A 12,040-nucleotide genomic window follows, 5' to 3' on the forward strand; every position below is an offset into this window, starting at 1 on the left:
ATGTCGTAGAATTTTCAAGAAGTTCGGAAATGTTCTAGAGTAATCTGGGTTATTCGAAATTGTTCCCTTAAACTATTGAACACGCTATTAAATGGAATTTTAGTGTGTAATTTAATAAACATTTAATATAACACCGAAACTCCTAAGAGGAGGAAATTTTGCCAGTGGTGTACTGAAAAGAAGAAAAGAGTAACAACAGCGACAACATGATACGAAGGAGTAACGAGAATGGCCTTGAGCTTCAGAAAGGAAGAGAATGAATACATTCAGGGAAAAATTAGGTTTATGCTGTTCTCGTATATCCTCGAGTTCGTTGAAAGTTCTCACAAAACAAATGAAAACAAAAATAAAGCGAAGAGGTCTTTCTCAAGTCTTTGTAAATACTAAGCAACACTTATTTAACAGCTCTACACAAACCGAAAGCAGGAGGTGGTGCAGCCTACTCATGAACTACTATTACATCCACATGGTTATCTTCCCAATCCACCTTCCGTTATTTAACGAAGGGTGCCTATAGAACCTTTAGCGTTTCCACTCTGTCTCATTCATTAATGGTGTGTGGAAAGTACGTCTATCGGTAACTCGCATTTGTCCAAAGGGCGGTGCACTGAATAAATGTCTATCTGATAACACCACAAATTTCTGCATTTGTAGATCCACAACTGTAGTTGTATTTAGTCTGCAATTAAAGATACTTTTAAGAAAGTAGGATCTATAGAGAGGAGGCGAAAATCTTCATGCTCCATCGTCTCCACGTATTATGTAAATCAAGTGACACATCAATTAGTGGCACAATCTTAGTCTTAAGGAGAGCACTGGTATACTCTGTGTTTACCATTAATGTATGGAATACGTCTAGAAACACCATACCTACAGAATATACAAAGATATTACTTTAAATTTTATCATCGGTTCGAGATGTAGCCTGTAAGCAGCACTTAACTAAATGATTATGCCTTAAGAGAGTAACGAGTTCACTATACTTGGAGAATCTCATGAGTATTGCGACCCCGGGTAGAAGTAAGGTAGCCATCATGTATCTCTCATCCGTAATGACTTACACCAACAACTTAATATTCAGTGTAACACTGACAACAGCGCCTTCCACACCGTTCCTTTGTGAAACAACTATTGTAGGATACGTCCTGCAGCCAGTAGTTAAATATTTTCACATAAATGTACGTGTGGAGCACAGAACTATTTTCCGACTTTTTCCCTGTTCTTTGTTCTACGAAATGCTGAACAACACAAAAGACTCCGACGAACCTTCTTTGTTTCAGTCATAATTTATGTTGATTTTAGTAGCCAACCGAACATAACAGACTTCTCATTCAAAGTTGGATCGCGAGAGGTCTACGTAATAGCCGGCGTAGTGTGAGACGAATATCAATAGATGAAAAACAATGCCCACGAAAAATTAAAAACAGTTTGATTCTAACTATTCATTCAATATTACACACGGACGTTCAATATATCTATATTTTTAACAGAGTTTTTTTCCGTCAACTAGTGCAACAGTTGAGGCAGAAAGCACACAGGAAACATTTCTGTTAGCTTAGTAGTGCAAACACAGGGCAACAAACATACGTATCTACTCATTGTGTTTCCTGCAAATGATAGCACTGAAACAGCGAAATTATTTCCAGCTGTTTAAACCATTTGTTTCGCAGAAACCAAATAACAGTTATTGGAATGAAAATATCACATTAAAATGTCCGCCTCACTCTCTGCGCCTAATTTCCTCATTCTCATTTCCAAACAATTAACAACACCGTGGCAGGTAACCGTTTCATTAGTACGTTCTGAATGGAACTGAGCCTCTAACTCTCAGAGCGGTGCTGCAGAATGTGACCAACTCTCGCTATTGCTTGTGTTCATTTGTTAATTGACATTCGTCTGTGTGCATGTGACGGTGACAGTCCTCAACATAAACTACCAGTGCCACACCTCGAGAAAAACAACGGTGTAGGAGAGACAGTTCACGAGAAACGTCTTTGAAAGACGGGTAGACAAATTTCAAACGAATTACGACCTAGCCCCGATCTGGCCACCATTATGAAGACGAAGAATTAAATGTTGGAAGTATAAACGCAGGGGTTTAGTATGAATAGATGGTACAGTGCTGTGTATGTAACCCTGCGTATTAAGATGGAATTGAGCTACAGCAACTAAATCTCACTGTCGTTATGCCTCATACGTCACAGAAAGTAACGAGGGAAAACAATATGACCACTGCCCGCTACCAAATTGAACAGTGTCTTTGCGGGCTCGTGACGCATAAAGAAAAGTAGATCTTTCGCGAAAGAAATTTAAATCAGTGTAATACCAGTACAAATAATTATCATATCACCCATATTTCTCACACCTCATGAGTTACAATATAAATGCATCCATGTTTTATGTATGACCGTTTTTAGCTACATAAGCCCAGCACGCACTACACTCTCCCTACTCCTTTTTGTTTTGGTGGGCGCGTTGATACCCATGTCTTTCCGCGCAGATCCACACCATCTGCAATTCTTGGCAGTTAAATACGTTATATCGGTAGAGTTTCAAATAGATGATGATATAATCGTTATCATATTATGTAGAAGAATCAGTCCCATCATAAGGCGAAGTGTTTTGTTCTCCAGCTATTTACGACAGACCCATTTATCCACTGTAGAGCAAATTCTCTCATAGGTAAATATATCGAGTGTTGTTGTAGCTCTATTACTAAATGTGTCTTTAATTCGAGTCGTACCTGCTTTCATTTACGTTGTTCATGTAATAGGTCAATGATAATAAATTCTAATTATTTGCTTAACTAAAACCTATTTGTATTAAGGACCTTGGATAATACGTAGAAGCAAAATGTATATTTACACTGACGCTAAAAGATAGCTGTATATAAGTACTTTCTACATTCCTTTAAAGTTATTTTTATTTAAAGTATTATTGTGTCCCCTTCTTGTGAATAAGACAGAGATTATTGGGGGAAAAAACTTTATCCAATTAGAGAAACATTAATTCCATATCTCAGATTTAATTACAAGGAATAGAGAGAACAATTACTGGTCCCTTGTGATTCTTTAGTCTGTTGTCAGTTCAGTGAAAATTGAAAAAAATAAAAATATAACAAATTACTTGTGATATATTAATATTTTTTATGATTACAAATTCGGTATGTTTTATTTTAATGCTTTAAGAATTGATAAAAAATACAACCTAGACGAGACAGATTGGAAAACTTCAGTCGGTGCAGTGAGATCCATCAAGACATTATTGCTTATTTTCCAATTATCTTGCTTGCACCGAAATGCAATTGCAGTTCGTTCAAGGTTCGTAATTGGATATGTCTGAATCACAAGTCTCAAAATTAATGGCAATACCTTTGCGAATATTGCTAACAAATGACAAATCGAGTGTTCTCTGTAACCATAAAGATCAGGTGTCACTAGGTTGTTTTTCGTCATGAATGAAACTTCAGTTAATTATTGCACTCCAACTGGTAAGTAAAAACAGTGGAAGTGCAATTATTTATTTGCTCCAAAGTGATACGTCTAATATCGTGTAGACTTTTCACATTCAAGCGGATAATGGTAAAAGTTGCGAATCAACAATCCGTTATGGAATTTGAAATGCACACCGATGTGACGAATTTTGGGCTGATATTGCTGTTCCGACAGAAAAGGCTACCGGATAAATTGACCCAACAACAGAATTGTAGATTATAAATAATAGCTACGACCATTAATACTGTCCTGGACGGAATAGGTGAAATTTCGGTGCCACAGAATACACACTCGACAGAATTAACCATAATTTAGTCGGCAAAGAATCCGTTGTCCACAGACTATAGCACAATTTCATCAGCACAGGCAATATTGTCATTAGGGGTAGTAAGTGAAAAGTAGGTGAAAACAGTGCAAGATTTAAAAGTCCACATATCGGAATTCACGTTAGTTCAGGAATTTCTATTTGAGGCCATACAAAATCTGACGAAGTTCGGTCTGTCAGTAGCACACAACCAACGTAGTTGGACATTGTTCAGCAGCCATCTAAAGGGGCAGATACCGCTACTGCTAAACTTGATAGTAAATTGCAAAAGAATTTTCAGCTGGAATGCCAACGAATATCAAAGGCGGTTACAGACTAACTGAAAGAGACGACCAAATAAACAAAAAAGTCGGATCGCTAGTAAACGCAGTAAACACCAAGTCAGTGATGCGTGACATCTGGAAAAAACAGTTTAAATGGAAGTAACCAGCCAGAATTGTCGAAAATCATAGACAAATTACAAAAGATTCGACTCACTGGTGTGATTCTTTTCTGCACAAGCAAAAGACATGAAACGAAAGCTAATGAAAGTTAATAGCACAGAACACGATGTTCCAAATGTCGTCCACTACTTTGATAGTGTGTCACTTTCGGCACCACAATCAACTAGCTCACAGCAACACAATTCCGAGCCGATAAACTCAATGATTTGGACAGACCTTTTGTGGTGGACGTTGCGCCTACTCCATCGTCTATTTATCTTGAGGGAAGCTTATTGAAACACTCGAAGTTTCAGATCTTCTCACCTGGTAACAGAACTATTCACCTTGCTGTTATTGTGAAATCCTTTTGTGGTGTGTTACCACGTATGGCCGATACATGTTGAGATAATTCAGTTTATAAGAGGTTTTATCCAAGATGAAGCTACCTTGTTGGTGACGAAAACCGCCGAATATCGCCTAAATTACGAACAATTTCAGTCAGCAGTTCTCTCCAATTCCGGGTCAGCGGGGAACTAGGGAAGTGTTATGTTGACTAATTTACCCAAATGGATCTATGAGGTAATTGAAGTGCTGACAATGCTGGTACAGGACTGTAGGATCTTGGAAGCCGTCGGCACCAGATTTCAAAATGTTAAGAGAAAATTCAGTCATCCAGTCACGCTAGGAACGACAGCGACTAAAGGCACATATTTAATTGAAGGAAGCTTGGAGGTACCAAACATGTTCCTCAGTTTTGTAGAGGGTCGAAAAACACAATCTCATATCTTTCGAGGATATTTCCTACTCTTGACGACATGGCACCAAAATACGGCAAAAAAGCCAATGTAGTGGGAGTCTTCACATCTTCATTTCTCTCCATTGATTGAGCTCCCTTGGACCTGAATTCATTACGTATGTGTCTCTCGTAATAACCGTTTTGTCGGAACACAGTGTTCCAATGTCGTCTTACACTCTACAGGCTTTCAGGATCAGAAGCCACGCGTCCTCTATGAACTAAAGTACGTAATGCACTAACACATTGTGCAGGATGTTGATAGCTTGTGGCCTACAAATAGAGATCTGTATACGTTGGCTTGCTATAGACGCTGTGTCCTAAGGTTCCACCTTCTTTCCTTCGTACCAAAACATCTAGAAACGGTATAGTACCATCTTTTCCCACTTCAATTGTGCAGTTTATATTCTGAAAGAGTGAATTCAAATTCTGAAGAAGTCCATGTTGCCAAACTACATATGTGTCATCCACATACCGCAGAAAACAAGTGCGTTTGAATGTGGCTGACTACAATCGTTTTTCTCCAAAGTTCTCCATAAAATAATAGGCCATATCAGGAGACAAACAGCTTCCCATGGCGACACTGTCCACTTCTTTTAAATATTGGTCATGAAATAAGAAGTATGTTGAAGTAATCACGTGTTTAAATAATGCCACTATGTCCTCCTCAAACTTGTTGCTGATGAGCTATAAACAGTTGTGCAAGAGTACCTTTGTAAACAAAGACACAACGTCAATCACCTGAAAATATCGGACACTTGCTCCAAGAATATTTTGCTTTCTGTTCAAGGGTGGAAGTATTTCGGAAATGGCTAAATTCGTAAACTGTACCTGTGCCACCGTGATTAAAGTTTACCGTGAATGGCAAAATGGCGCTATCTAGAACTGGTGCCCAGGCAACTGTGGTCCACCACGATCTGTAGATAACGGAGGTGAACGATCACCTATGATCACTGTTCACATTGGTGACTAGACGTTCGGAAGATGCACTCCTGGTGAATAGCGATCCACGGTATATTGTTATCATGAGGGTCCCAAGATGCATGAACCAACTCCTAGAGATTCTTATTTGGTCAATAGTAAGACCAGAAGATGACCAAAATATAGCATCGAAACTAGTCGTCAGAATAATAAATACTTCGAAAATACGGCTATGTTCTTCAGCTTCCACTACTTAGCTTCAGGAAGGTTAAAAATAGCAAATCGCAATACACAGATGTACTACATTGTTTTCGTTGAAGACAATAGATTTCGGTCGAGAATCAGTCCGTACTCGGGTCTCGAAAAACAGTTCAGCAATACTGCTTGAGACCCAAAGGTAGTCTGACACTGTACCAAACTCGATTGTGTTCAGTAAAATTAAGGTGGTATACACTCCTGGAAATTGAAATAAGAACACCGTGAATTCATTGTCCCAGGAAGGGGAAACTTTATTGACACATTCCTGGGGTCAGATACATCACATGATCACACTGACAGAACCACAGGCACATAGACACAGGCAACAGAGCATGCACAATGTCGGCACTAGTACAGTGTATATCCACCTTTCGCAGCAATGCAGGCTGCTATTCTCCCATGGAGACGATCGTAGAGATGCTGGATGTAGTCCTGTGGAACGGCTTGCCATGCCATTTCCACCTGGCGCCTCAGTTGGACCAGCGTTCGTGCTGGACGTGCAGACCGCGTGAGACGACGCTTCATCCAGTTCCAAACATGCTCAATGGGGGACAGATCCGGAGATCTTGCTTGCCAGGGTAGTTGACTTACACCTTCTAGAGCACGTTGGGTGGCACGGGATACATGCGGACGTGCATTGTCCTGTTGGAACAGCAAGTTCCCTTGCCGGTCTAGGAATGGTAGAACGATGGGTTCGATGACGGTTTGGATGTACCGTGCACTATTCAGTGTCCCCTCGACGATCACCAGTGGTGTACGGCCAGTGTAGGAGATCGCTCCCCACACCATGATGCCGGGTGTTGGCCCTGTGTGCCTCGGTCGTATGCAGTCCTGATTGTGGCGCTCACCTGCACGGCGCCAAACACGCATACGACCATCATTGGCACCAAGGCAGAAGCGACTCTCATCGCTGAAGACGACACGTCTCCATTCGTCCCTCCATTCACGCCTGTCGCGACACCAGTGGAGGCGGGCTGCACGATGTTGGGGCGTGAGCGGAAGACGGCCTAACGGTGTGCGGGACCGTAGCCCAGCTTCATGGAGATGGTTGCGAATGGTCCTCGCCGATACCCCAGGAGCAACAGTGTCCCTAATTTGCTGGGAAGTGGCGGTGCGGTCCCCTACGGCACTGCGTAGGATCCTACGGTCTTGGCGTGCATCCGTGCGTCGCTGCGGTCCGGTCCCAGGTCGACGGGCACGTGCACCTTCCGCCGACCACTGGCGACAACATCGATGTACTGTGGAGACCTCACGCCCCACGTGTTGAGCAATTCGGCGGTACGTCCACCCGGCCTCCCGCATGCCCACTATACGCCCTCGCTCAAAGTCCGTCAACTGCACATACGGTTCACGTCCACGCTGTCGCGGCATGCTACCAGTGTTAAAGACTGCGATGGAGCTCCGTATGCCACGGCAAACTGGCTGACACTGACGGCGGCGGTGCACAAATGCTGCGCAGCTAGCGCCATTCGACGGCCAACACCGCGGTTCCTGGTGTGTCCGCTGTGCCGTGCGTGTGATCATTGCTTGTACAGCCCTCTCGCAGTGTCCGGAGCAAGTATGGTGGGTCTGACACACCGGTGTCAATGTGTTCTTTTTTCCATTTCCAGGAGTGTAGCTGCGTGTTGTGCAAAGCGGTTTTTAAACCGTGACATATCAGATGACAGAGTACAGTACTAAAGGAAGCATAAGTGTTCAAAGCAAATTATTCAGCCCAAACTGTTTATCATGTGATCCCGTAGCAGACGACAGATGGCTCCTGTTGCAGTGTAGATCCAACGACGTCACCATCTGCGGTTACAGAGTGCACAGGATCATTGAGATAAATGAGGAGGTGTCGCCTGGTTCGACGAATAACGTTTGTTATTACATCAGGTCCGTAACTGTATCTCAATACGTTTTTGTCCTGGTGACACCTTCTAGATAGACGCACCGCGCCCTGGACGGAAGCGACGGGCAGTGTTACGCTATGGAGGACATTTACTTGCGCTCACATAGTTGTAGGCATCCTGAAAGTTGTGAATTGCATGAATATAATTGAGAAACCCTTGCATCCCTCTACTCTCACTGTCTTGCCCAACAGGAATGATGCTAGCCTGCGGTATAGCTGACAGTGTTAAAAGCAGTCATCACTCTAAGTGGTTTCAGAAGCATAAAAGTGATTTCACGTTTTTATCTTTGTCAGAAAACACACCTGATAACCCGTTAGAAGACACCTGCCTCACTGTTGTGCAACATATCCGCCGCCACAATCCACTGGCCCATAGTTTACGGAAATTGGTATACTTGTGCAATGACACCTGGTATACGTATATCCAGATATCTACCAGGTAATTGTCCAACCGATGCAACAAGTTTCTCGGCTTTATTGCATTCAGAAGGTAAACCGACAGGCAATGGGACTGCTGGTTGTAATGTTTCGACTTATTAGAGTATAGCAGCTCCTGCCACTAGCTGGCGTGACAGTCGTGGCACTGCAGTCGTTTTTGGAGGTAAATGTAAAAATCCCACATGGTGCACAGAAAATATTCAAAACAACTGGAAGGATATTCAAAATAAATCAGTAGTACTATGCATAAAAGTAAATGTTGAAGGGGATTTAGAATATTCCAAGATAGCAGACAGTGAGAAGTTAAAAATTATGGGAAATTACAAAAGAAAGAGAGAGATGGATGTTGGCGGTCGTGGAGGGGGAAGGGGGGGCGGAAAGGGATGGAGAAAAGGAGTACCTTGGGGAGGTGAGAAGAATGGTAAGAATCGCGTGCTAATTGGACTTCCTTTCAGGCAATTTTAAATGCCTTTCGTTCACTAAGCGAACTGACCAGAGAGACTGCTGCCTGCGAGATTACTGTGTTTCTACACAAAGATCTGGATAATGAGACGATCCGACACTCTCGGTTGGCCGCCTTCACTGCTGCAGGTCTCATGTGGTGGTTCTCAACACGGCGTCGCATTGTGTACGGCTTTATCCTACTTAAAAATATACTAATAGAGAACAAGCACGTGTGATATGGCGTTGTTGTACTGGTATGAATGAACTCTTTTTGGAAGGCTTGAGACACATAACGATGAGCATAAAATTGTCAAAGATTTCTCGTATTAGTGCTCTTTGTCGAATCATCTAACATCATATCTCATTTAGCATTAACGCCAAGTCATTTCTTGTGGTAACAAGGAAAACTAACCAACCTCCCCGCTTACCACAGATATAAATATTTAATGAGGTATGTGTGAAAGTGTGTATGTGTGTGTGTTGTACTTGTTTTCATTCTACAGATGTTTCTTACTTCTAGCGTAACTGCCCATAGTTGTTAGGGCTTCTCCAAGGTTCCAAAGTTGGCAGTGGCACAGTTTTAATCTCCCATTAGAAACTTCAGCTTTTCGCGAAATTACTTTACTCGCGAAATTACTTTTACTTAGTAAGTGACGATTGTGTGCCAGCCTGGGTGCAAAACACGGGATTGCTGAAGAATGGGATACAACCCTTCAGCTTTGACCAGCGACGTCAGAAGTTGATGGAATGCACAGATTTAAGAGGAAAGGGGCAGAATTAACCTTACCACGGAATATCTTGGTTGACGTACATGAGCTGTATACCGAACTTCAGTTGACTTATGTGGGTCAGCAGAAGTACCGGATATAAATTTTACAGGTGTTGCTGTTTTCGTCTCCGCTACTACTAGCATCCTATTCTTCAGCTGATAGTAGTACTAACGAAGGCAAAAAGATCGACATGCGTAAAATTTGTATCCCATACTTCAGTTGACCTATATAGGTCAACTGAAGTATGGAATGCAAACTGAACAATAGGATACTAATGCTAGCGAAGACGAAAAAACCCACGTACGTAGCATTGGCATCCTGTACTTCAGCTGAACTACTCGAAGTCGAAAAAAAAAGCAACATACGTAAAATTTGTACCCCATACTTTACTTCATCTATATAGGTCAACTGACGTGTAGCATACAACTTTCTCTCGCCATAGATAGAAACATATCGACTGAAAATTATTATAGTATTAATAGCGACAGCGAAAAAACCTGAAACTAAACTATATTAAACTCCTTCCGAACAGGCCAGTAAGGCCCAACGGTCCAACCGGCCGCCGTGTCATCCTCAGCCCAAAGGCGTCACTGGATGCAGATATGGAGGGGATGTGGCCAGCACATCACTCTCCCGGCCGTACGTCAGTTTACTAGATCAGAGCCGCTACTTCTCAATGAGGTAGCTCCTCAGTTTGCCTCACAAGGGTTGCGTGCACTTCGCTTGCCCACAGCGCTCGGCAGACCGGATGGTCATCCATCAAAATACTACCCTAGCCCGACAGCGCTTAACTTCGGCGATCTGACAGGGGCCGGTGTTACCACTGCGGCAAGGCCGTTTGCAGTGAAAACACCTGCAATAGTAACACCTGTATTGCCTTCTTCAGCTGACCTATGTAGGTCAATTGAAAAATAGGTTACTAGTTAGCCAAGGCGACAAACTCTACAAATGTAAACTTTGTATTCTGTACTACAGTTCACCTACACAGGTCAACTGACGAATAGGTTACTAGTGCTAGTGAAGGCGAAGAATAGTGACATACGTAAGATTTGTACCTCGTACTTCACTTGACCCATATACGTCGGCTGGAGAACAGGATACTACCTACATTGTTCAGCTGAGGTACAGAGTGCCAATGTTACGTTTGTAGTCTATTTCGTCTTTGTTAGCACTAGTATCCTATTCTTCAGTTGGCCTTTGTAGGTCAACTGAAGTACGGGATACATATTTTTCATACGCCGGTCTTTTCACCTTCAATAGTACCAGTACCGACTGAAAAATATCGTAGTAATACTAGAGCTAGCGAAGGCGAATAAAAGCGACAAATATAAACTTCATATTCCGTACTGCAGTTGACGGACCCTTCTTCAGGTCTTCCATATTCATAGGAATAGCTAAACCCATACCTACAAACGAGAATCAAAAAGTAAAAACTGTCCAGAATGAAAAACAATTCTTCAAAAGTATCTCAAACAAAAATAAGTATCGAATGAATAGGGATGCACAAATGATTTAAATTAATACAAGCGACAAAAATCGCACACAATGTGTAGCCCTGTCTTTTAAAAAAGTTCATTTATTTCAGTTTACAATGTCGACGCCTCACCACAGAAGAAAACCGTGTTATTGTCTATGGCTCGAAAATAAAGACAAGCATGTAAATGAGTCAACTATTACGTCATTGGTCAAAGCACACGGGTGGTATCCCATTCTTCAGCTCACCCCAAAACTCTGAAATTGTCTGCTTTGGTCCGTATGTTGACAGTTTGTACTAGATAAAAACTATATTGTTCCTGCAGTGCGCCAAAAACCTAATTTCTTTGTAATATCTGTTGCTGAGAACTGTGAAATATAAATCCAAGTCATATGCAGTCAACTATACTTCCATTTAAATGTGGCGCGTTCGCTATTTTCCTCTCTTTCCCCCTCCTCCCACTAGAAAACGCTGCAAGGCGGTGGTGGAGATGTGAGGCGACGCTTAGTGCATTGGCACTCGGGCCTGGGCCAGACCCAGGAGCCAATCAATGTCTTGGCCACGCCTGCTGTAAAAGAACGATGTTCGAAACGGCAGGGGCTAAGGAGTTATAGTCTTTTCGCAAGTTCTGTAGCTACGTACTGTGGACGCCTGAAGGAATCGACAACATTTTGAGGTGTTGCTTCTTTCAGGGCCTGTATGCCGAGTGTTCTAATCACTGGACATTATCACCATCTGTCATCGTTTTATATCCAGATATAAATCATAACGTTTTATATCCAAACATAAATCATAACCGCTGTAGAGTTT

This window comes from Schistocerca nitens, chromosome 4, assembly GCF_023898315.1.
Source record: "Schistocerca nitens isolate TAMUIC-IGC-003100 chromosome 4, iqSchNite1.1, whole genome shotgun sequence".
Lineage (NCBI taxonomy): Eukaryota > Metazoa > Arthropoda > Insecta > Orthoptera > Acrididae > Schistocerca > Schistocerca nitens.